At 42.5% G+C, this 27399-nt stretch overlaps 1 long non-coding RNA gene across 1 annotated transcript; it reads right to left on the reverse strand.

The window, feature by feature from the left end:
* Positions 1-2641: 2641 nt before the first annotated feature.
* LOC115835099 lies at positions 2642-4925 on the reverse strand. The gene is made up of 3 exons (XR_004030017.1): positions 4879-4925; positions 4536-4603; positions 2642-3393 (listed from the first exon to the last, which is right to left on the reverse strand). It is a non-coding gene; the product is annotated as an uncharacterized LOC115835099 (long non-coding RNA).
* Between the last annotated feature and the right edge of the window lie 22474 nt (positions 4926-27399).

The raw sequence follows: 27399 nt of genomic DNA on the forward strand, positions 1-27399 counted from the left end.
CTCCCCCCGGGGCACAGGATAATGTCGATGGATGGGGGAGTCTGGAGCTAAGAGGGCATGGAAAAGAGGGGAGCCCTTCTTAGCAGACCGTCTTGGGGCATACAGGTGAAATGATCAAGTAGCCAACATGCACTTCAGCAAGGGCAGAGTGATGTTTCTCATGACTAATCTTCAAACCCCGGACAAGAGGAAACACATTCCAAAGCGACTGCTTGAGACAAGAACAGGGTGGGACGCAAAAAGTTAACTCAGAATCCGGAGATAGGAGAAGACTCAGGCACACCCAGCTAGTGAAGATGCATTTAAAGAGAACTCTATGTAGTGCGGCTCCCTGCGTGGAACAGAACACATGATTCTCGTGCCAGAGTGTGGGTTCACCCCTCTCACCTAAACCTTCCGTTGTGGGGTATGCCCTTCAGACAGTTATGCTTGGGTGGGCCCTGAGCAACCCCTCCACTCTCACCGCCCCCGCACCCTTGCAGAAAGGTAGCCTTTCTGGAATGCTGACTCGTCGGGGTGTACGATGTCTTCGTGGGGTGTGCAGAAGGGGTGGTATTCCCTGTTTGCAGCCCCTGGGGTGGCAGGCGTAGGTTGGGCCTAGCTGGCTCCTATTTCTGAGTCTTGACACCTCCCCCGCTGCCTGCCTCCTCCTCCTCCCTCTCCCCTGGGCCGCCGAGCTGTTTGGCCCGCGGTGCCGCGCTCAAAGTCAAGGCCAAGGCCAGGGGAGGGGGCAGGCGGTGGTTCCCAGCACTGCCCTCACCTGATATTTACTTTCCAGGCTGTTGACTCCCAAACAATACAGTGCATGTCGATTTGCAGGGTACCTTCCGTCTACTTTCCCAGTAAACCACTCCCACCAAGCAAACACGCAGGGTTCCCCTGGCCCGCGCGGACCTGGAAAAACACAGCGCTTGGCTGGTCTCCCCGGCTGGCCGGACCCGCCGCCTCCCGGCCAGCGCCCCTCCGCTGCGTAGAAGCGGCTGTGCCATGGCGCCTTGCGGCCACGAGAGGGCGGCCGCGGGCCGCAGAAACACCACCGCGCCCGGCTTCCCCGGCCTGCGCCTGCGCAGACCCGAGGCCGACCCGAGGCGGTCGCTGGCCAAGCGCCCGGCCAGCGCTTCCGGCTGCCGAGGCTGCAACCTTCAGTGAGCTGTGGCTCTGCCGCCCCGGGAGGGAACAAATGGCGGATTTCAGGCCTCCGGGCTATGCAGCCTCCCTCTAAGGCCCCAAAGGCGCTATAGAGGCGGCGAGATGCGGCTGGAGCTGGGAACGAATTCCCCGGCCGGCGGGGAGGCCGCCTAGCCCGGTGCGCTGACCGCACTCGCCTTGCCTTCACCCCTCGGGTCGCCTCTCGCACCTCAGCCCCTCCGCTGGGTGACGTTTCTCCATCCCGCTGCAGTCTGAGCAAGGTCGCCTTCATCCTTTACAGACAGAAGTTCCTCTACCCGGAGGCCTGGAGCCTGGGAGAGGGCCACTGGGAACGTGGCATTTGCAGAGCCCCAGTAACGGGGCTGTGGACCGTCTTGACCGTCTTCTTACTGCTTGAAGTTTCAGGCTCAGAGCAGGAAACGATTCCAGCGCTCAGCCAGGCACCGATGAGAAGAAAAACAGAAGAGGCACATTGCCCAGCGCCATGGAGTTTGCCAGTGAAGAGCAAACCAGGCCACATAGGGCCCCTGCTTGGGACCCTGTCCTGGCACCCCCAGCTCTTGGAGAAAGTCAGCGCTCCCAAGGCCTCCAGGCCCGCCAGCATCGTCTGGCCCTGACTGCTCTCCACCATTCCCCATTCTCCACTGCAGCTATTCCCCATGTCCCGGCTGTGCACATCCGGCCCCATGATCCCAGCCGCGCCCAGCTTCACTCTCTGCCCAGAAAACTCTTGCTTGTCTTCTAGGTGTTGGCTTAGAAAACATTCTCCCTGCAAGGTTTTCTAGGCTTTCCCTGCACCTCTCACACAACCCTATGCAACACTGTATTCCAGGGTAGCCCACACAGAACCTCACCTGCTTGGTCACTTATCTGATCCAGAATACGAAAGGCCCACACTAGGTCTTAATTAATATGTCCCGTACATCCCAGCTGCCCCATCCAAGTCCCCAATTTCTGGGCCCATGTACTTTTTACCGTGTTGCCCACTGGCCCTTTCACTATTGTAACTAAAATAAGCAGATTTATGGTCTAGAAGAGTCTATGCTTCTACGTCAGAACAAGAGCCTGCTCTTTTCCAATTCCTGGGAGAATATTATGACAATTCTTGCTTCTGAAGCCTGGAGAATAATTTCCAACATGACAGTCTCCCTACTTCTGTGGTCCAGAGGGTACTTTCTAACTTGAGTTATTCTCTTTATTCCACTCAGAGAAGTAACTGCAAAACAGGTGTTAAACCATGCAGTAGGATTTACAGAGGTTGAGGGACTCCATGAGTCCACTTGAACCAGAGCAGCACGATTTTTATTTTTTATGTAGGAATTTCTTTTGGGGGGAAAATAAGGAGCCAAGAATTCTATTAATGCTTTAAAAATGTTTTAAGTGGGAGGAGGGTGAAGGGACAAGGAACTCTACTTTCTGCTCAATATTGCTGTGAACTAAAATTTTTCTAAAAAATACGGTTTATTGATTTGTTTAAAAAAGTGTTTTAGATGTCTACTGCACAAAGGATTATAAAGTAGAGCAGCTGAAGAGCTGTGGACAACTGTTAACAACTAATCATTTCCAAAGGCTGTACCTACATTCCCAGTGAAGCACATATCATAACTTCTCAACCTAGGGAGCCTTTCCCTTCCCTTTTATGTGGAGTCTATTTATTGTCACCCATTGTTTCTTCTTCCCTGACACCAGGGAGTCTGATTTTTTATGGGTGTAGTTAGGAACTGAAAGTTTTCTTTTTTTTTTTTTTTTCAGAATTTGTTACATTTATAGAAAAAGTTGCTATGTTACTTATTTGAAGAAGAGTTGAACCTTTTATATTTCTCTTTAAAAAATGTTTTGTTTGAGGCCCTAGGGTTTTTGGTTTTTGATAAATGCTCCCTCCCCCTCAAAGATGTCCAGGTCTTAATCCCTGGAACCTGTGAAACTGCTACCTTGCAAGGCAAAAGGAACTTTAAAGATATAATTATATTAAGAGTCTTGAGATGGGGAGAAAACAGTGTTAGGCAGAGAAGGAGATGTGTCCACAGAAGCAGAGGTGGCAGTGATTCAATGTGAGAAAGACTCGGCTGGTCACTGATAGCTTTGAAGATGGAGAAGGGGCCGCAGACCAAGGAATGCAGGTGGCCTTGAAAATCTGGAGAAGTCAAGGAAACAGAGTCTCCCTCAGAGGCTCCAGAAGGAACAGTCCTGCGGACACCTTGATTTTGCCCAGTGAGACACATTTTGGACTTCTTACATCCAGAACTGTAAGATAACAAACGTGTGTTGTTTTACGCCACTATGTGTGTGGTTATCAATCACAGCAGCAATAGGGAACTAATACAAACACACTCCAAAGGAAAAAAATATCCTGCCATAGATCATGCAGGTGGTAAGAAGGAGGCTAATTGGAGAGGGGAGACAGATTGGCTAGAGCCATTGTGGAGAGAAGGAATTCTTGCAATAGTAGTAGAGGTCACCCAGGTAGACCTGTATATATTCTTTGTTATTACAAAATCAGTATGAGTTGGCACCACGTGGGCATGTTGGTGGAGCATTTGCATGCCCTGTTTTATATTTTAACTGTATGGCCATTCATATTTCCCCTGCTAGCCTGAAAGATTCCAAGATGGCATTCATCTTTGTATTCCTGTTGCCTGCAGTGGCTTCTATGAATAATACCACCTTATGTTTATGAGGCACTTCACACTTCCCGGAGCACTGTGTGGCCATTATCCACTTTGAGTCTTACCACAACTCTTGTGGGGTCAGGCAAGACTGGTGGTGGCATTATCATTAGATTCCATTTTACAAAAGACTGGCACCCAAATTTCTCTGACACTCAGGCCCTCCTCTTCCCAAGAGTCCACTCATTTTCTCTGCAAAGTGAATTCTAAACACAGATGAGAAATTTGAGGCACTGCTGGTGTCCTAAGAGCTCAAACTGGGCCCCAGGAGTCTCAAGTTACTGTACAGACCTTCTTGGTCTTCTTCCCACTCTGAGCACAGGAGAAAATCCTCTTGTGCAACTGGTAGTGGAGTAGAAATGCCACGACAGTGACACCGCCTTGTCTGTCAAGGACATTGAGCAGTGTGGGGTAGAAATGAGGATGGGAAGGGTCCAAGTGGGGGTGGTGTGCAAGGCTGACCCAGGGGTCCCCAGTCCCAGACCCTACCTCTTGCACTCTGACCCGCCTAAGGAAGTGTGGCTGAGGAGGTAGGGAGAAAGAAAGGTCATGCTTTCAGCCTGGACTTCAGGACGTGGCCTGAGGACAGGTCAGAAGAGAATGGCATCCGTCACCATCTTACAGTTTTAAAATTCTTTGTATGGCGTCAAAGTTCTCACTTACAGAGAAAGTGCAGTCTCTGGAGTTAGAGACAGGTTCAGGTCATAGGTCTCCACTTACCAGTGGTGTAACCCTGGCAAGTCACTTTCCTTGGATGAGATCCCATTTCTCCATCAGCAGAATATGGCCTGCAAAATCGTTGGAAAGATAAAAATAACATATGTAGAGTACATGGAAAATAATAAGCACTCCAATGGTAGCTATAGTTATTTATAACCAAGAAAACAGGGGGAGTGGATTTCTCCAGGTTGGACAGCTGATAATTGGTGAAACCAAACTTCCAAACTACCCCCCAGAAGCTTCAGTTCCTTATCCCAAGGCCCCTCTGCTCCCCGGAAACTAAGTCTCATACTTCTGTAGCCAGGTGCGACCCTCCAAGGCAAATCTCTGCCCACCGACTCACAGAGAGGGAGCCCCCACCAAGAACCCGCTGGAGCCTGGCGCCACACAGCTGCACTATCTGGAACCTCGCGCTACTGGAGCCCTGCGGCGCGCGCCCGGACCCGAAATGGCTCAAGAGACTTGAGGACCGGCGCGTCTCCTTTCTCCGGCCCCAGTCCCCGACTCCCGCCACAGCGCAGAGCGGCAGTGCGGTGGGAGGGGGGCAGTTTTGGGGCTGGGGCTCCGGCCTGGCCGGTGAAGCCCCAGGACCCGTCCGCTTGGGGTTAAGGCAAGGGGTGCGGCGCGAGGAGTGCAGGGAGCCCCGAGTCCCAGGCGCGGACCCAGCTGCGGACCCCGCCGTACAGCCCTGGTGTTGCAAGCGTGGACCGTGGGCGTAAGGCCCCGGCGGGAGGCACTCGGCCGGGCCGCGGCCGGGTCTGCAGGGTCCTGGCGCGGCGGATCCCGGCCCGCCCTGGCCCGCGGCCCGCAGGGTTCAGACGGGGCCGAGACAGCCAAGCCCGGTTCGCTCGCGCCAGGCGCTGGAGCCAAGGCTGACGGGCGGTTCTGAATCATGTTTGGAGGAGCGGCGCGGCCCCCAGGGCTCCGCTGAGACGCGCTGCAGGGCTGCCCGGGCCCTCCCTCGGCGACGACGCGGCCAGCAGCCCGCGCCGCGTCCTCAGCCGCCGCAAAAACTCCGAGTCCCGGGGCTCTGCCGGGCGCCGGCACTGGAGGGCAGGAGATGCTGGCTTCCCCCGGGCTCATCACCTCGGGGTTCCACAACACTTACGTGGGATGGGGACCCCGGAGTAGACCACGGACGGAAAGTAACGGTGGTTTCACTCACTGCAAAAGAAATCCTCGCGCGCACACGATGCCCCGGGCCAGGCAGACCTCCAGCAGAAGCGCCCAGATGGGGCGTGCAGAGCTTCTGAAAGTGGGCACCTACTTTAGGAGGCTGGCAAGCACAGGGAGCCCAGAATCATCTGTGCCGAGCCCTCAACGGGGCCTTCTCACAGCCCTGATGTGCCCCCTTACTGCGATTAAGGCTGTTTGCGAATCCTAAAGAGCTTGCGTTATGCAGGGCACTTCCAACCAACCATCTATATACAGCAACCTGTGAAGCTGGCAAGACCAGTACCTTTATTCGTTTTACAAGTGAGAAAGCAAAGGGGTGGGAAAGCCCTAGGGTTCTGTGCCCGGCTGCCTAGTCAGGCTCTGCCAACCAAAGATTGAAGTCCCTTCTTTCTCCCTCCTGCCAGGAGGTGAAGAAGTGTCCACCCTGTCTATTGAGAGGCCTCTACTTGAAGAATTAAGCCAGGCAGTCGCCGCTGTGTGGAGGGGTGTTGACAGCAAGTGACAAGGAACAAGTCTTTATCGCAGGAAAATTACTTAAGTGGACTCCTTAGCAGCCTCCCTTCCATTTGGAATGAAGATTAGCACCCCTAGCCCTAGAGCTGTGATTCTCAAAGTGTGGTGCCCAGACTAGCAGCAGAAGCATCACCTGGGAACTAGTAAGAAATGCATCTTAGCTGCCCCCTCCTAGGCCTCCTGGATCAGCAGCTTTGAGGTAGTGCCAGCTCAGCAATTTTTTTTTTTGCTTTATATGTATATATATATATATATATATATATCCACAATGGATCAAAGAGAACAATCATCAAGGATGTAGGCACCAGACACAGGGCAGAAGGTAGCTAGAAAAGTATGCCTTAAGGAAGTTAAGGGCCCTAGCCTCATTCCTACCTCGTTTCAATAGCTGGACCTAGCATAAATAGGTTACTTTTCCATTGTTCTAGCTTCCTCTGCCTCATCTACAAACATGGCACAGCTGGCTTGCCTTGCAAGGCCTCAGCTGAAGGACCCCATGTACACACAGGCCAGTACAGCAGTATTAGGATCTAGAAGAATCTCATCCCCATATATGGTCTCATTCCAAGTCTATGGCCGAGTACCTTCATTGTTGTGTGCGAGATGGTTTCATCCCTTGAAAATATGGCCGCTTCAGCATAAAATAGTTAAATCTTTATAATGATCGATTATCTCATCCTACCCTCTTTTACATGCAGCTGAAAAATGGCAGACTAGGGACATAGAACATTGTGGACTTTATACTGTTAGAATCGCTGCCCATTAAATGATCACTAGCTAATGGTCACTAAATTTCCAAATTAAGGAAATTATCTATAGAATACTGCAAAGACACAGTAGAAAGACTAAAGTTTGCCCATTTCTGCTCAGGAAGTCCCTTCACTCCTAAGCTTCATATGTTGTCCTTTTGAGTCCAGCAATTTTTAAGGAGCCCTTCAAGAGATTCTCTGATGCACGAAGAAGTTTTGAAAACCACTGTTCCAGAAAAGCCTGTGTATCAGCTGGAAGCAAGCCCTGCATGGAAAGACAGAATGCCATCACTGCTTAAGAGGCCCAAGGAGGCAAGAAATGAACTGAGAAGCCAAGAGTTAGCAGCAGCATGATAGGTTAATTCCTTGGAGTCTCTGTTGTGTGTGTTTGAGGCCCCGTAAAATATTAGAAAACGATGGAAATTTTAGGGCTCCATATAGTATTATATTTACATAACCACTCAGCTCTCAACTACTGTCAAAGAGTACCTACTGAAGATCATGTCTTCAACTTGCTAAGGCTGATCTGGCTATTAGCCAACTCTCTGACTTGAAGGAAACAGATGTAACCAGGTCATCTAATGAAATGGAGCTCTATTGTTCAGTAGATGAGGTAGTAAGTGGAGCAGACACTGCTGTTTGCCTTCTCCCTGGCTAACAGAGGACTGACATTGGCTGGGTTAAAGGATAGAGCTACCCTGTGCTTCAGGCGGCTGCATTCCTCCCTGCTGGCACCAGTGATTGATTTAGGAATGGGTAGAGGGTGTAATTCTGCCCAATGAGACGTGGGAGAAGCTTGCTGGGGAGTTGGTGGGGTATTTTCCTTTTGCTTTAAAAGGGGCACAGGAAAGGTACATTCCCCTTTTTTTTCCTTTTTCATCTCTGGGTGTCATTGCCTAGAACTTTTGCAGGCTTCTGATACCATGAGAGAAAGTAGGCTAGAAGGACAAGCAAAATAGAGGGTGATGAGAAGAAATTCATGAAACATCTGGGGTCTTCATGACATTTTTGAGCCACTAAATTAGCCAACCCAAGGAGTGGGGGAAATGCTTAGGATTGTCTTGTTAAGTGAGATGACTTATTTTTCTTATGAAGACTGCTTTTAGTTGGGTTTTGTGTTACTTGCAGCCCAAAGCATCCTAATAGATGTAATTAAAGAGACTAAAATCTCACTGTAATACCAGAGTAGAGACAAAAATCCAGCCAGGTGTCAGAGGGAACTGTCAGGAGGACATGCGGGATCCCTGGCCACTCAAAGCATTGGGCTGCCTCATCTCCCTCATCCAGGTCAGGAGTTCCCAGTTCCGAGTGTTTCACCATGAATGTGGCCGCATTACTCTCGTGTTGTCTCCCTTTTTCTGTCTGCTGTTTTCTCTTTCTGCCAGCTGCCTGGTTCTCTCTATAATCTCCAATTCAGATTTCCAAGAATGAGAACTTGATTGGCCTAGTTAACCACACTGCTTGTGGTAGGGAAGAGATTCCATACCTGGCCACCTTACAGGTTGCTGGTCAGTCTATGGACTGGCTGTCCTTGAATCAGTTTCCTCCTTCTTCTCTAAGGTAAGGAGAGTGGATATAGGATCTAGCCAGCCCCACTCAGCCTGAGGCCCTGGCAGAGGCCAGGGGCTGGGAAGATTCTCCTAGAAGGAAACAGTTCTCTTGGCAGGTACTAAGACTGATTTGCCAGCAGAGCCTTTCTTAGAAACAATGAAATGGCAGTGCTGAGTCTACCAGGGTCAGAACAAAGGAATCTACTCCTACCACAAGGCCTTTCTGTTGTAGATCTGTTCTACACCCAAGAGTAAGGGGTGTCAGGTCAACATGTATGCCTGGGTACCTAACGCTGCCCCCAAACACAGTCATACTACTCAGAAAATATCCCTGCCTCCAGTGCACCCACCCATGCATCCACACAGGAAGCAGACATTCTGCCACTGCCGAAAATATGCATGCCACACATGATGTTTGCATATGGCACTTTATGGGACACTTTTTAAGAATCGTTTGTTGTTTGAGTCCCTGTGAAACCCTTCGCAGCGCAGCACTTCGTTGAGATGTGCAAGCAGCAGCCACAGTGATGGAACCAGATGCAGATTGAAGAAACGACTGCCGCAGAACGTTTCCCAAAACAAAGGTTTTAAAAAACACATGGGACACAAGTGTCGAGAAGCCCAAGTGTGTGAGCGCAACACTGCTTTCTTTCGCTGTGTTCTTGTCATTCTCATAGTGTGTGTGATTCTCTAAGAAGTAGTCATGGGAGTGGAAGAGGTGTGAACTGTGCTGCTTCTGTCACTTATTAGTTCTGTATCCTTAAGCAAGTGGTTTGAACTTCCTGAGCCTCAATTTCTTCATTGTCTAATAAATATGTCTAATAATACTTACCCTGTAGTATGGCCATAATCATTATATACAGTAAGTCAGTGAAGAAACTGTTGGACACATAATATGACATGTTAAAGCTGTCATTTTAAAAGATCCCTTCCCTGAGGCAGGTATTCTACCTTATTATTTAGAGGGAATCATGGTCAGAAGCACCAGACTATGATATTGACCAGATCCTGTGATATCTGTCACCCAGCTCAACAAATGAGGTTTCAGTGAGAATTCAGTGAGGTCCTCATCAGAAATGAGAAATGGCTGGGAGGTGCCAAGTGGGTGGTGGGCAGCTGGGAGGATGACACTTTCATTAATGTTAATCTGCCCAGGATATGGAGAGAAAGTCACAGTAGCTTCCAGAGCCGAGCCCAAGTATAATGCATTATCTTATGCTACATAGAAAGTAGGATAGGACCAGGACCAGGCCTGATACCGGCTAGGACCCTAAAGGAAGACACTCAAGTTCCCCATGGGGCAGAGACCACTGTTATCAGTTAGTGATTGCTGGCAAGCCACCCAGAACAGGAAAAGATGGGTCAGGAATGAGAGTAGGATTTTCAAGATTTGGGAGCCAAAGGACCTTTGGCAGCATGTAGAAAGGCAGATTTAAGAATTCTTGGGGCTAGAGTCAGGAATGGTCTATTACACACCTGAGAGCACCTGAAAGTCCAGTGAGGCTGTCTGAGGCTCCACTCGGAGAGGAAATCAACACTTAGTGTTGGAGAGGTTTTAGGGATCCCTACAGGCCTTACAGTAGGGGTTCTAGAGCCTGTGGTGTTTTAGGTGGTAGGAAAAAAAGCAGAGCCTGTGTGCCTCAAATAGTATTTTCTCCAGAAGACAGAATTCTAAGATGTTTCCTCCCGCTTCCCACACTGACCCCCGTATACACACCCTACATAATCCCCAGGACTATGAATATGATGGATTTTCCTCCCATCATTAGGTTATATTAATTTGGCACAGTTAGCCTTAAGATAGATGATCTGGGTGAGCCGGACCTAATCATCCGAGCCTTTCAAAAGCAGAGAGTTTCGTCTAGCTTGTTGCAGAAGAGGAAGTGGAGATTTGAAGCATGAGAGGGATTTCAGGCTCCACTGCTGGCTTGAAGATGGAGGGGACCACCTGTTAAGAAATTTATGTGGCTCTAGGAGTTGAAAGCAGCCTCCAGCTGACAGCCTCCAAGAAAACAGGAATCTCAGTCCTACAACCACAAGGAACTGAGTTTTGCCAAGAATAAGAATGAGCTTGAAGTACAGTCTTCCTCAGAGCTTTCAGGTAAGAGGCCAGCCTGGTTAACACCTTCATTTTAGCCTTATGATACCCTGAGCAGGGAACTCAGCTATGCCATGCCAGATTCAAAACCTGCCTGGCCCACAGAACTGTGAGCTGACAAATGGGTGTTATTTTAAGCTTCTAAGTTTGTGGTGATTTCTTATGTAGTAAAAGAAAGTGAATACAAATCAGCGAAGAAACACATGGTTCAGAGTTAGGGCTAGAAATGTGTCAAACTTCATCAGATTTATACTTTGTTTTTTTCCCACATTTATTTCCTTTTTATTTTCCGTTAGCTTCTTTATACACTTTTTTTTGAAAACTCACTATCTGATTACTAGGAACCAGAAAGAATTTGACTATACCCAAGTGTTAAAAGAAAAGAAGAAAATATTAGAAAAATATAAGGTCTACATCCTGCATCTGCCACTTAGTTTGTCTGGTTTTGGGAAAATGACTTCACCTCCTTACATCTTAGTTCCTCATCTATAAGATAGAGATAATAATGTCTACTTACTGTACTTAAGTCAGACTCAAGTCAGATAATGTATTTCAATGTGCTTTATAAAATAGACACCTGTATATATTAATAAATAAATGTGAGCTACTATTTTTATTCAGACGGAATAACCAGCAAGATGCTCAGGGCAGCAGGTGAGCCAGAGGCAGTGAAAGTCCCAGCTTGAAACCCTAGAAACCCGACAGAGAGGAAAAAATTAGTAAGCAGAGCCCCTCAGAGAAGGCAATGGGGAATAGCTGCAAGGGCTAGTTCTCCTCTTGAGTGTGCTTTCATTATGCAAGTAAAAGTGAAAAAGCAGACTGAGAAACATGCTAGACTAATTCTCAGCCCCATCGAGAACAGAGTTTAAAACCCTAAGCAGAAAAAAAGTAATATGACTCCCCAAATGGCCAATTAAATTGCTTAGAGAGCAAAAGTAAAAAGGAAGCCACAACAGAATACACTATGTAATAAGGACATTACACAAAATGAATGAATGGAATCAAACACCCATAAAGCAGAGGAGAAGCAGAAGTCTTGCAGGAGATGTTATCGATGGCTCAAGATTAAATGTGCTTGTGCTTAAACAATGGTGTGTGAAACGTCTTAAACAGGAAAGGAATCCTTGGAAAGAAAGGCCGTCATCACTATCAAGCAGCATTTGAAAATTCAATCTATAATATGACAAAGAAAATTGGACAAGAGGTGAGAGATAAGCACACCCAAGGAGAACAAAAAGATGTAAAAGTCAGATGAGTTCTCCCAACTACCAACAGCACTCCAATCAAGAGGATGTTTACTGAGCATCAGATTACAGTAGCTATACAGAGAAATACTTTGGAGAAAATTCAAAAAAGGGAAAACCAGCACCAACACCCAATAACAACAAAGTGTTTTGTTTCCTGCGTCTTCCGTCATTCACTGACAATGAAGGTGCATTTTAAAAATGTGAACACCTAATGCTAAATGACGAGTTAATGGGTGCAGGAAATCAACATGGCACATGGATACATATGTAACAAACCTGCACATTGTGCACATGTACCCTAAAACCCTAAAGTATAATAAATAAATAAATAAATAAATAAATAAAAGATAAAAAAAAAAAAATGTGAACCCAGGTAATATGAAAAAAAACCCACAAATAAAAAAAGTAAAATGCCAAATATAGTTAAAGAACTAATTAAACATTTTCACAAGTACACAACGTTTTGTACTCCATCTACAGATGGACAAAACTAAGAACCATTTCCGACATGAGCAGATCCACGTTTAGGGTCCTGAGTTAACTTGACAATAGGGACAGGCTTGAGTATAAAGCTCAGCTCCTCCATTTGCCATTTGTGAGATTCTGGGCCTGTTATCTAGCCTCTCTGAGCATCAGTTTCTTGATCTATAAAACTAAGATAATGAACACACCATAGGCTTTTGGAGAGGATTAAATAGGATAATGTACATAAAATGGCTACCATATATAGTCAAAGCTCAAAAAATGATAATTAATTTAAAAATTAATTATCTCCCCAGTTGTATAGTAAAGGAGCTAACAAAATTCTCTCCAGGATTCTTTCCATCTTGAAAGTTTTGTGGTTTTGCCAATGTTCATTTTGGTGATTCCTCCAAAAGCTACACACAGAATTGCCATATAACCTGGCAATTCCCCTCCTAGGCAGTTATGCAAAAGACTTGAAAGCAGGGACTCAAGCAGATATGTGTACACCAGAGTTCATTACAGCATTATTTACAATAGCCAAAATGTGGAAAATACCCGTGTCCATCAACAGATGATCAAATAAACAAAATGTGGTATGTGCATACAATGGAATCTGTTTCAGACATAAAGGAAGTTCTGATACATGCTACCACACGAATAAACCTTAATGACATTGTTCCAGGCAAAGAAGCCAAACACAGAAGGATAAATATTGTGCAATTCCATTTACATGAGATATTTAGAGTAGGCAAATTCATAGAGACAGAAAGTAGAGGTTACCATGAGCTAAGGAAGGAAGAATAGGGAGTTATTGCTTAATAGGTACCAGGTTTCTGTTTGGGCTGATGGAAAAGTTTTGGAGACATATAGTGGCAATAGCTGCACAACAGTATGAATGTCATTAGTGCCACTAAATTTTGCACTTAAAAATTGTTAAATGGCATATTTAATGTTCTACACATATAAAACATGTGGTTATATTTATAAAACCACAAAAAATCTTGTAGTTCTATCTCAGACTCTTTCCCTGCAGTATAACATCCATATTAAAGAAATGAATGCTACTTGCATTTTTCTATTTCCTGCAGTGATTAACGTGAGCTCTAGGATCAGTTTGCTTGGGTTCAGATCTTCCCTCTATCACTTACTACCGATGCCACCTGGGGCAAGGCAAGTTTTTGAGCCTAGTTGCCTCATCTCTAAGATGGATATAATAATACCTACAACACAGAGTTGTCAAGAAGAAGCTGTAAAATGCTTACATTGTGTCTGGTACAAAGCAAGTGCTTACAAAAGACAGGTTATTGTTATCCCTTGACAAGCATGCTCAAGTGGTAGTGGAAGGTATAGGGAGTCAGACAGTAGAGTGCCAAATGATGCTAGGGCCAAATTTCCTATCACCCTTGACTCTGAGTTCCTGAGATGCTCCCACTGACATGATCCGAAGGTCTTGATTCTCTGACTCTAGCCCCTGATGATCATAAGACAACAAAGTACTCCTTGAAGCTCTACCCAAGCCCGCACCATCCTTCCAACTTAAGGGAGAGATATGGATCTAATCCTTTAGTAAACAGCACATACTGCTCTTAGAATCAAGTCCAAACAGTTGAATAAGGCAAGGTGCTTTATGATCTGGCCTGTTTACCTCTTTCATCCAAACTCTCACCACACCTCACCTCACCCTTTATGCTCCAACCTTGCTGACTCCTTATAGCTCTGCCTAGAAGGCTCCTACCTCACCACTTCACCTGGCCATCCCTTCTCCGTCCTTTGGGTCTTCACTTGGACATCCCCTCTTCCAGGCAGGTTTCTCTGACTCACCTGATCTGAGTTAGATGTTCCTATGTGCTTGCATAGTGCTCTGTCTTCTATTCCCCATCATTGCATACTGGTGTTACTACCCATTTTCATGTGTCTCTCCAATAAGACTATATGCAACTTGCACAAAGAGCCATTTCATCCCCAGTACCTAGCCTGCAGTGCCTGGCTCATATAAACACCTGATAGTTGCATATGAATGAACCTGAATGGATGGAAGAATAGATGGATGGATAACCTGGTGTTGGTTCTATAAATTGGATCAGGTTTTGAGATGGCAGTGTCAGCTCTTTTGCCTCCTTCCGACCTTTATCAGACTGTTAGGGAACCCTTGACATTGTGTCCATATTAATGGGGAGTAGTAACTGACAGCATAGGTCCCAAACAAGGAAGGCAGGGTGTCTGTTAATTTTTTAGGACCTTTGCTGAACCCAACCATCCACTTTCAAATAGATTTATATACAAGATTCCTTACCCTCTACCATCCAAACCTACCTGGTTCTTACCTTTCCTACTGCTGCTGATTATGGCATCACCTGAGCCGCTGAAATTTAAAATCCCTGTCCTTTTTGTTTCTTTCCGTAGCCCCCAATCACTATGGCCCCTCAGTCCAGTAATTTGACTTCATATCTACACCCACTTTTCTATTCCTACTGCTACTATTACAAAGTGCTTTGTATAGAAACAAAGCTCTATTAAAGAATACATTTCCTCCACATTGTGAAATCATCAAGGGCAGCTGGGTAATGTAACGTCATTTAATGCATAATACAGACCCAGGCTAGCCTCCTGTTTCTTTAGCATCTCTAGAAGCCAGCAATGTTAGACTAGTCAGATTCTCATAGCAGATATAGAACCAATTTTAAATGGCCTTGCATGGGGCATTGACCTAGCACTGCTTCTTTTTAAATCTTTCTAGTACTAAGAAAACTAATTTTGCTAGTGCATGTGTCTCTGCCATAGGAAACAGGAAGGCCAGCCTTTCTCCTTTGAACCAGGAGCATTGTTTTATTGTCTTTGTCAAGAGAGATCTTAAGGAGCAATTGAATTTGTAGTTCAGCTATTGCCAGAAGGAACATTAATAATGTTAATTATGCCATAATTAAATCATAGAAACAAGTAATCATTCATCCACATTTAAAAGGGCAGTTTTAGACAATCTTCTGCAACTAGTTAAATTGAATTATTCTGCTATTTAAGTTACTTTTTCACACTTTTACCTATTTGTAGCATCTAATAGATGCCTTCTTCAGAAAAAAACCAACAGAACAATAGAGAATTTCTGTTTGAGAAGATGTACACAGGTGGGAACGTCAAGCCCAATGACTTGTCAGACTAAAGTCACGTTTTCCCAAGTAGTTTGGACTAGAATTCTTAGGCCTCTCTGGGCATCAGTATTATGCTCTGGGAAGAACGGTGGCTTTGAAGTCAGGCTGCTTGGATAGAACCTTTAACTTTCTAATTTTCTAAGCCTCTGTTATCTCATCTGAAAAATGTGGATGATATTTTCAAACAGTGCCTAGCATATAATTAAACTATTATTCCTACTTCACCCAGCTAGGGATGTTTTATATAGATACATATCACATAGGTGTAGGACCTCAAGTGGTCAGTCTCTCTGGTCAGGATTACAAATTGAGGTCTTAACATTCCAACACACAATGACACATTTATTTCTTTGCTATCTTGCATCTAAAGCTTACAACTCTCATAAACACCGGAAAAATCTGTATTGTTTAGAGGATTTGCTCATTATTTACAGGTATTTCGCATGTGACCAGTGATTGTTAAAGAATCTGGTATTTGAGAGAATTGCACATAAATCACCCGTCAGAGAATCTCCAAGTTCTAATCATTATTTTAGGTCTTAAAAAAAGCACAGCATTATGTTTTTACAGCCTTAGAGAGATGATTTAACAAGTATCAAGTTAGTATGTAAGGGCATCTGCTTTTATTTAAGAACAATATGACAACCAAGTATCTGAATGACTCTTCTGTGTCTCATAAAACCTGGGTTAGATATTTTCCATGTTGTTGTTCAATTCCCTTTATTAAAGGCTCATGCAATCAATTCCTACTTAAGTTGTCTGCAGCTGAATTTTATCCATCTTATTGTCAGGAAACAAAAACTATGCAATCCAACATGTTTAGTTCTTGCTTTGGCTGCCAGAAAGCTTACAGTCAGTTTATTGCCCACGTGTGCCAATCAGTTTGATTTCAGCACCTCATTGCCTACTCTCTCTTGTTCCTTCAGATGTCGTCTGCAGAACTTTACTGTTAATTGTCTTATCTTGCCCTATGTCTTAATCTCGAGTCCTTTCTAAAGTAGGAGGCAGGACAATTTTTAAACCTTAAATGAAGAAAGTTAAGTTAATTAAACAATAGCAACAACAACAAAAATATTGGATCAGCATTATAAGCAAATGTAAGTAAATCACTGTATAGATATTTAAGATTTCTTTTCAGAAAGGCTTAAAAGTAAAAAAAATAATAATAATAATAATAGGGATTTTGTTTGTTTGTTTTCAGATACAGTCTCACTCTGTTGTCCAGGCTGGAGCACAGTGCCACAATCACTGTTCACTGCAGCCGTGACCTCCCAGGCTCAAGTGATCCTCCCTCCTCAGCCTCCCGAGTAGCTGGGGCTACCAGTGCATGCCACCACGCCCTACTAATTTTTGTAATTTTTGTAGAGACAGGGTTTCGCCATGTTGCCCCAGCTGGGCTCGAACTCCTGGGCTCAAGCGATCCACCCACCTTGGCCTCCCAAAATGCTAGGATTACAGGCATGAGCCTAGCATATAATTAAACTATTATTCCTACTTCACCCAGCTAGGGATATTTTATATAGATACATATCACACATGTGTATAAGAGCAAAGAAATCAAATCTAGAGTCAGACTGCCTAGGTTTGAATCTTGACTCCACCCTTTACTAGTTGTATGTCCTTGGGAAAGTTATTTATCTTCTTGCTGCCTCTGGTTCATCATCCCCAAACTGCAGATAAAAACAACCTCAATTAATTTTGCTTTGAGGATTAATGAGATATTTAGGATGTGGTAAGCTCTCAATAAATACCGACTTTTACTCTTAAAACTTCCTTTTCCTCATTTATGATAACAATGTTTCCTGACAATGTGTAGAAGTCCAGTATTCAAAATTTGAATAGTAGACTTACCAATTTTAAGGTGGGATGTATATCCTCCCCAAATGCAAAATATTGGAAAATCCTTAATTTTGCTTCCTGTAGAGACTGCCTTCCTCAAACTTCAGTAACCTAGAGCATATAAAAATCTTTAATAGGCACAACTAGCCAGGGTAGAAACCGCTGTGATTATGGGAGAAGGGCCCAAGGCTTCTCCTTAAGGTAAGGTCCTAAGGTAATCCTTAGGACCAGGGGAGTAAAGCTATGCAGCCCTTTCCCTGACCCTCTGCAGGACATTCTGATACATAGGGATTACGGGCAGAGGAAGGAGATCTCCCTTCCTTACTTCTGAAAAAAACACTGAATGAAGGCTTAGTCTGCTCTTCCCCACAAGTTTGCCCTTAAGCAAGGCCCTCCACTCAGTGGCCAGCTTTCTCTATATATGTGGTCAGAGAAAAGGGGGCCTAGCAGGAGGACACCAGCTTGAGATGCTAAGCCCATGTGGTGAGCAAGCCCCAGACACCCTGGCAGTCAAGAGATGGGTTTGTGGGTTGGGGGAGAGGTTGAGGGTGGAGACATCTGCTGTCTTAGAAGTCCAGTCTTGGCTCTCAACCATCAGTCTCCCGGGGCAGCATCAATCCCCTCATCCCCAGCAGCAGCAACAAATGGACAACAGCACCACCCTCTTTTGGCTCAAAATCATCAGCAATCAGATGACATAGCGAAAAAACAAACAAGCCCGTGACTTCTTATGTTCCAGACATTGTGCTTAGTGGTTTACATGGAAATCTTATTTAATATACTATGTTATAAAAAAATGTGGAAAGTAGGAAAGCTAGATTTCTGCAAGTTGAGTTTTTTTAATTCTTAGTTTACATTGTGATTTTATTACATCATTATTTAGAGGAGTCACGATAAATAATGGCTTAATCATATTTTTGAAATATCTGTTCATGTGTGTTTTTAAATATTCACTCAAGGAAATGGAATCAAAATCCCTGACAGAGGAACTGAGCTAGGTGTCTACAAGGTCTAGTTACCACATAATTAGAGGCTGCAGTATCCAATATGGTAAACACTAGCTAGCATATGGCTATTGAGCACTTGAAATAGGGATAGTTCCATTGTGGTACTAAATTTTTTATTTTACATAATTGTAATTAATTTACATTTAAAAGCTGAAACTGTGTAAAAGAGTTTTCCAATAACATAGCTTGATCCCTTTGTAGGTTAACATTTCAGTGGCTCACGCCGGTAATCCTAGCACTTTGGGAGGCCGAGGCAGGCAGATCATGAAGTCAGGAAATTGAGACCATCCTGGCTAACACAGTGAAACCTCATCTCTACTAAAAATACAAAAAATTAGCTGGGTGTGGTGGCGGGCACCTGTAGTCCCAGCTACATGGGAGGCTGAGGCAGGAGAATGGCGTGAAGCCGGGAAGCAGAGCTTACAGTGAGCCAAGATTGCACCACTGCACTCCAGCCTGGGCAACAGAGCAAGACTCTGTCTCAAAAAAAAAAAAAAAAGATGTTATTGTATTATAGTGTATATGTAGAGCACATGCATTGTTTCTAGTATTACATGTAAATGCATCATTAATTTAGTTGATGTCCACATATTGATCCAGTTTAAATAATTGTTTGCTATATAGTGATGTAACATTATAATATGATTATTTGAATATTTTATGTAGACACAAAAAGTTAGAGTGACACCTATATAAATCATAGCCGGTAATGAAATGAAAATATTATTACTGTAATTGTAACATTTAAATTATTTGTCTGGTTAAAAAAATAAGTATGGATAAATTTTAAAATTCAAATGAAGACATGTTACTGATGCAGAATTGCATAGAGGTGCAGAAGCTAGTACTATGATGGGAACAAAAAAAAGAAAGAAAGAGAGACTGGAAAAAGTATATTGCAAATTTCACAATGAATAGCACTGCAATTTGCTAATGCGCAAAATGAGAAAGCTGTTGTATAAAATTTATTTAAGTATAATAAGGTACAAAAATATTGAGTTTTTTGGCAACTACATAGTGAATTTGATAAATTTTCTCTCAACATTCAAAAAAGAACCAATGGAATTTATTACCTAAAATTAGGATTAAATACCTGAGAAAAAATTAAGACTTTTTACAGGTCCCAGCTTGTCACTTTGGCCAAATATAATTTTGGTTTGGTTCTTACACATACATATACACACACACATTTTTTAGATGGAAGGATAATAAAAGAAACTATTTCAGTTATATAATTTTTAAAGAAAATTATGAGATAAAGACAAAAAAAGATATTTCACCAAAGAAATTCAACTAAGCCACCAAAAAATTGCTTATAAAATACAAGATCTCTTTAACTACAACAGAGATCAGCTGATTTAAAATCTGAAAAACTGCAAATTTTGTGGTTGTTGTTTTTAGATTTTGATAAATCACGAGATATAAAATACACTGCCCAATTAGTACTTTGGGTATATTTTGTCCCTGACAACTTATTAATTTACTAATAATTATTGTCTATTCGTGGCCTAAAATATCAAACTCATGGCATGAGTATTTTTCAATATTTTACATCTGTTGAAGAATTTCAGCTAGTTATTAAAAAATTAGCTTCTAAAACAACAAACGGTTTTCCATCTATGTTAAGCTAAAAATCAGACTTACTGGGATTTTTCTAAAGGGACTGATGTTTTCTTTACTTCTTTGTTTCACTGTATGATACATGTTAAAAATATTTATGCTCATTTTCTGAAACAAACTCCATGACATGTGTCCTGGATACATTGTTAAAATCATTCAGTGCATACATGCAGGTGCAGTGAATCATCACAAGTTTATAGAACTGTTGAAAGAAATAGAAGATAATGAGTTCAATGACCTCATGCCTTCTTTGACAGTGCTCTTTGGTTGAGTCATGAAAGAATTTTGCAAAGATTTACTGTACCGTTAATTCCAATTCAATATTTTTTGAAAATAAAGAAAAATTGCCAAATATTCAAAAATCAAAGACAAAAGATGGCAATGTGATTTAAGTTTTCACACTGATATCACACTGCATAGAAATGAGCTAAACTTGAAACTCCAAGGAAAGGGAATGCTTATCTGTGGCCTCTCTGGACAGATCCAAGATTTTAAAATGAAATAAAAACTTTTCATAATTTAATCAGTAATAACAATCTTTATCATTTTCTTATATGAGTCAATATGCAGAAGATTGTAATTGTAATGGATAGCATTACTTAAATTGGCTACCAAAACTGCAAGAAAAAGTGTAAAGAACTCATTATGGATACTTATAAACAGTTGCTTTTCAAACTATCAATATCATTTTGAGTCAATATTAATAATCCCGAGTTCACACAAGAGTTAATAAATTAACTTTGATAGTTTTGAAACTGATAGCTTTTGCTTTAAATTGACTCTAAAGCAATTATGGTTAAAAGAAAAAAAGCTGGACCAGTTTTGTACATATGGATACAAATATTAAAGGAGAATGATTTTTCAGTTAACGGAAAACATTTTAAGTACATTTGGAACACCTTATGTATGTGAATATAGTTTTCCAACTGTAAATTTTATAAAATCATACACTTCAACTCAATTATTTCCTGTAAAAATTGAGTATCTGCATTTGGTGAGCTGTAAGTGTAAAGTACATTTAGTAAGGAGAAATAAATCTAAAATATCTCAATATTTTTTAGATTGATTAAGTATTGAAATATAGTATTTTAAGTGTATTAAGTTATATAAAGTTATATTATTAAAATTAATTTGTCTTTTTTTACCGTTTTTTTTTTTTTTTTTTTAAGAAAGGGTTTCACTCTAAGACTCTGAGACAGAGTCGCCCAGGCTGGAGTGCAGTGGCAGTGATTTTGGCTCACTGCAACTTCCACCACCCAGGTTCAAGTGATTCTTTCACCTCAGCCTTCTGTATCTCAGTAGCTGGGATTACAGGCACACGCCACCAGCCAGGAGAATTTTTGTATTTTTAGTAGAGACAGGGTTTTGCTGTGTTGGCCAGGCTGGTCTCGAACTCCTGACCTCAAGTGATCCACCTACTTCAGCCTCCCAAAGTGCTGGGATTACAGGGGTGAGCCACCTCGCCCAGTCCCCACTGTCTTCCTTCTCACCCTTTTTTGGTAACTGTTTAAAATGTGGCTACTGTTAAGTTTTAAATGACAAATGTGATGTATTTCTAGGGAGCACTGGTATGGGGAGTCTATATATATATATATATACAAATTGCCTCCTCAATAAATACTGCACTTAAGGGCTTTAAAAGGCAAGGAGGGGTGGGGCACGGTGGCTCACTCCTGTAATCCCAACACTTTGGGAGGCCGAGGCGGGTTGGATCTGCTTGAGCTCAGGAGTTCCAGATCAGCCTGGGCAACATGGCAAAACCCCACCTCTACTAAAAAAACAAAAACTAGCTAGGCGTGGTGGCGCACATCTGTAATCCCAGCTACTTGGGAGGCTGAGGCACGAGAATCCCTTGAACCCGGGAGGCGGAGGTTGCAGTGAGCTGATATCGTGCCACTGCCTGGGCGACTCTGTCTCAAGGGCAAGGAGGGGAAGAAGCCAGTCTGACCCTGACTACTGCAAGAAATCTTTGCCCTGACTGTGTATGTAAGTGCTTCTCAGTGCTTGCCATTGTCTTCCTGCTCTTTCCTTTTTTTTTTTTTTTTTTTTTTGAGATGGAGTCTCACTGTCACCCAGGTTGGAGTGCACTGGTGCGATCTCGGCTCACTGCAAGCTCTGCCTCCCGGGTTCAAGCGATTCTCCTGCCTCAGCCTCCCGAGTAGCTGGAATTACAGGCGTGCGCCATCACGCCCAGCTAATTTTTATATTTTTAGTAGAGACGGGGTTTCACCATGTTGCCCAGGCTGGTCTCCAACTCCTGGCCTCAGGTGATCCACCGGCCTTGGCCTCCCAAAGTGCTGAGATTACAGGCGTGAGCCACCTTGCCCAGACTCCTTTTCTAACTATGAAAGAAAAAGAAAGAGGAAGGTCTCTTCTGAAAGCTTAAAGCCAGATTTCCTCTGAAAGTCTAGCTGGCCAGTTAAAATGCGTCAGAGTCTATTCATGGCAGCAAACAGTAAAATAGAATGCCCTTTCTCTAGTAAGTATACGTAAATAACTACAGGCTTTTGACCCAACAACTATCAGAAGCCCTGAAGCAGAGAGAGAAAGAGACTCTAGCTTCTGAAACTCTGAAAAGCTAGGATTTTGTGGCACTGGACACTCAAAAGGTTGTTTTTACAAAATAAGAAAAACGGGGTTAGGTAAAGAAATGGTTAGAACTAAAGTTGAAGTTTAATGGGAGGTAGATACTCAGTTTGCACTTCCCTATTTTTATTTCTTTATATTTCGCTCTAAAATATATAAGCATTATAAATAATGATAAGTAATAGCGACGTAAAAATTGATGCTGTTATTTTAATGACCACGTTTTGGGTGAATATCAACATAAATGACCAGATTGCTATTTTGTCTTGCTGGTTATGGTTGGGGAAAGCTTTTGTTTGGAGAGGGGAGTGCTGTGGAGAAATAACCCAGTTACCTAGTGGCAGATACAAGGCATCCAGACATGGAAACTGGGTGGAAACAAACACTTTCCGGAGAGAGCTTACAAGCTCAGCCTTGGTGCTCCGTCTGCGTCATAAGTGGCTCCCTGCCGCCAGTGCCTGGCGCTGTGCCTGGCACCACGTGGGCGGCCAGCATCATTTGTTGGACTGAATTGTAAAATGAGATCATTTCCACAAAGGGATTTGTTGTCTGATCAGAAGACAGAATGCAAGCCATAAGAAAATAAATATAATAATTTGTCTTCCTTTTTGTGTTTTTGTATTTTGTTTGTATATATTTTGATAATTAAAAATTTTTCACCTAGTTTTTTTTAGAGAAGACAGTGGACGCACAGAACACAATATAGATAACCCTTACTACCTGAATTCTAACTCTGCAAATATTCCCTGTAATGGCTTGCATCCATTTTTATCCCACATGCAGTACCCTAATTGAAAACCTGCTATAAAATATCTGCATGCTGGGGCCAGTGAAAACATAATTTGAACACAAGTTTGGGCAGGAGGGTGTAGGGTGCCCTGCAGTTGGATCTAGCTGCTTTGCCTGTAAGATGGCTTCTATTTTGCTTGCATTGCTTGTTGTGCTGTTTAAACCTGTGTGTTATCATCGTCATTGTCTCCACTTTGCTAAGTGAAAATGCTTTCTAAAAAAGTGGAAAAGCCTGTGAAGAAAGTATATGAACAAAAACCCAATCACTAAAAAGAAGGTTGAGAGTGAAAAAGCGTTTTGAGAAAGGATAATAAATAAAAAAATATGTATAAGGAGGTAAAAAGACAACCTAATTTGTATTGGATATTTAAAAATGGTATTTTTGAAGGTAGTATTTGTCTATACTCACTAATTAGAACTAATGAGAATTAAATGTAATTGACATTTTAAATCCTTTATACCTTTCAGAAATCTTTATGGATTAATACATAGATTTATGACAGTGTTTTAGTGAAATTTGGGGAAATTTCTTGGGGTTTTAAAAAAATGCATTTTTATTTTTTTATTTACAGTAATTATGGCTTCTTTGATTTTCTTGTGTTAAACTTTAAAAGAGTATGCAAATTTAAAAAAATGAAATATAGGCTCTAGTTATCTGAAATTTTGAAAACTAAAACATTTTCCAGAATAAATTGGATTTGGATGTCTCCGGATGCCTGAGGTCACAGACTGAAAGCAGAATTAAATGGTGTTATGAGCAAATGTTCTTTTTCATATCTAGAAAGGCCTTTTAACTACAAAGAATTTAATTTTTTTGTTGTTGCTACTTAGAAATATTTGGCAAGCAAATGACTCTAGATAATGTCTCTAAGAGAACTTCAAAGAGTCCTCTGATACTGAAGTAAAGTTTGAATCCTAAATCAAATTTTAAAAAAACCAACACACACATTTGAAATAGTTGAGACCTTTATAAATTATCTTTCTCCCAAAAAGAAAAAAAATAAGTGTGAAAGCCACACTTGGTCCATGGACTACTATGGTTGTTCCTAGCTGGTTTCTCTATTCTAGTCATCCCTGTCCCTCCTCGTCTCCATGGTCAGTATATAAAGCTCTCATAATTCTCTGGTGAAACACTGTTTGATCATAACAGCTTCAGGTTCAGGAAACATTAACTCTCCATTTTGTGTGTGTGTCAAATTAAAATGTCTCCTTCCAGTGATCCAATTCCTGCCATGTTTCCAAGCCTCCTTTGACCATAACCTGTGGGCGTGCCCTTCCTTATATGTTACTTCGTGGTTCTCTCCAACACCTTGGGTTGGCCACCCTCTTGTGCTCAATTAGGGACGCTGCTCAACTCTGCTTTATTCTGTTCAATTCTCTAGTCCTCTTAGGCACGTGTACAACAGGGACATATCTCTCCATACCTTCAAGCACACGGTATACATGGGGTTAAATACTGCTTGTAAAATGAGTGGTTAAATATGACATTATCTGCCTAAGTAACCATTGCCAGTCCTGAGAGACATCCATCCTTTTAAATACAAAGCTGAGCTCACAAAAAAGTAAAAGAAATCCCTAAAGGAACAAGAAATCAGATTTATAAATCCGTGCTCCATTGCCAAGCTGTCCAGAGGAATTTTTTCAATTGGTCAAATAGAAGTTTTGATTTAAACCATAATAAAGAGGAAAAGAAATAAGGCCTTTTTTCTGTGGCACCTGAACCAAGACCTCTGGAGAGCACTATTGGTAGAACCATAGGGCCACACTTACTGAAGAACCATACTTACTCACTGAAGGAGAATCAGAAAAAATGCATGCTACTTCTGGATGCATACAAAGGATTATTTTATCATTTACTGTTATCCCTTTCTGAAACCCCACTAAAATGGGAGCAAAGAAAATTTTTAATTCACAAGAATAAAGAGGTGCAGGAGAGAATCAGTAATGGTAAAACATTGGAAGCTTAAAAACATATGGAAGAGCAGTAACTGACTTAGAAGAACTATAGAAGGCTGAATCCTAATCCTGTACTGGGGAAAGCTAAAAAAAAAAAAAAAAAAAAAAAAAAAAAAAAAAAAACCAGACCTTTCATTTTAAAATCTCCCAAAAGCTTAGAACTGGCAGGAGGAACCTCTAGGAAGTGAAGGTAAAGTTAAAGTTAAAAATGAAATAATTGATTGCAGGTCATTTTAAGAAGAAGTTAATCTCCACATCTCCAACCCCCCTCCGACTTGTTCCTCCTCCCATACCATAGGTAACTGTCCCTTCCCAAATGCAGAAAAATGACCAGAGATCTAGTCACTGAAGGATGTAAGACAATCACTAGACTGCCAGACATCAGCGCCTGCTTAGGACAGTGTGTAATTCTGAAAACAGAGCATCAATTGAATGCTGAGATCCTTAGCCTGTTCTCTCACTAGTTCCCAGGACATATGCAGCTAGCATTAAACATCCCAGACAAGAGAATGGAAAACTTCCTGGAGCCTCTGACAAACACAAGAGGAAAGATTCAAAGCTACTGATGCCAAGGAGTTCCCCAAAGATATGTCTCAGCTGCAACCCAAACCCTCACTCTCAGAGCTTCCAATCAGGTCACTGGTGCTCCCATAGCCAGTAAATATGAACAGACACTCAAAGGCCTTCAGATATCAAAGAAAGCCTCTATCATGGTACATATAAACCAAATCAAACAAACAAAAATCATGAACATGGTGGTAAAGCAACTTAGAAAAAATGGAGACTATGCAGGAAGAAAAAACATTTTTTAAAAGAACTATCATTAATATTCTCACAGAGATGTGGAAAGATACTAATATCTTTTCTTTTCTCAAAGGGATGAGAGAAGAAAAGATATTACAAAAAAAAAAAAAAACCCCAGGATGCCAAAAACAAAAAAAAAAAGAAACAAGATTCAGAAAACAAAACGTAATAAAAGAGTTGAAAATCACCCAGGATAGAGTAAAACACAAGATGGAAAATATTATTGAAAAGAAAAGAAAGCCAGAGGGCTAGTTCAGAAAGTCCAATACCCAGACAACAAAATAGTTCAAGATATTTTCCCCTATTAAATTCAATTAAATTTGGCCTAAGCTGCCTCTGTATTTTGAATTCTTACATAGCAAACTGCAACCTCAGCGTGTACACAAATGGCAAACCACCTTAAGAGTATTCTTATAACAAATAATAGTCACAGGCTGCCAGCTAATCAGACCATGTTCAAATACAGCAAATGCCGTGCTGTATCCAGGCAAGCTATCTGTGTGTGTCACTTCCTCCTGTCTATGAAGAGCTCCACTTTCAGAGAGCTCCACTTTGCTGAGCGGAGCTCTCTGAACCTCTATTGATTCTAGCTACTGCCTGATTCGTGAATCATTCTTGCTTAAATAAACTCTGCTGGCCGGATGCAGTGGCTTACGCCTGTAATCTCAGCACATTGGGAGACCGAGGCGGGTGGATCACGAGGTCAGCTGTTCGAGACCAGCCTGACCAACATGGTGAAATCCCGTCTCTACTAAAAATACCAAAAAAAAAAAAAAAAAAAAAATAGCCCGGTGTAGTGGTGCGCACCTGTAATCCCAGCTACTTAAGAGGCTGAGGCAGGAGAATCACTTGAACCCTGGAGGCGGAGGTTGCAGTGAGCCAAGATCATGTCACTGCACTCTAGCCTGGGTGACAGAGCGAGACTCTGTCTGAAAATAAATAAATAAATAAATAAATAAATAAATAAATAGTGCTAAATTGAATTTGTCTAAAGTTTTTCTTTTAACACCCCCAAATGGTCAGATATGTGTTTCCAGAGACAAAAGACTTATCACGCACTCAGCTATATAGATGAACAAACCCACACCAAGTAAAAACTCGACTATGTTTATTAGCAGGGAAAATAAAAAATAGTTCAGAAAAGGCAGAAAATATTTAAGTTACTTTGTTCACCTATAGAGTTTGTATAATTTTAAAATGGTAAATGCAAAATAAAGATTGTCCACATCAGTATTAGGATATAACTGTGCAAAACGAACCATGTATTGTCATCCCTGGAATTAACCTTGTGGGGCAGGAGAGTAAATGGTATAATGGAG

The sequence above is a fragment of the Nomascus leucogenys genome, chromosome 5 (genome assembly GCF_006542625.1).
Source record: "Nomascus leucogenys isolate Asia chromosome 5, Asia_NLE_v1, whole genome shotgun sequence".
NCBI classification, from domain to species: Eukaryota; Metazoa; Chordata; class Mammalia; order Primates; family Hylobatidae; genus Nomascus; species Nomascus leucogenys.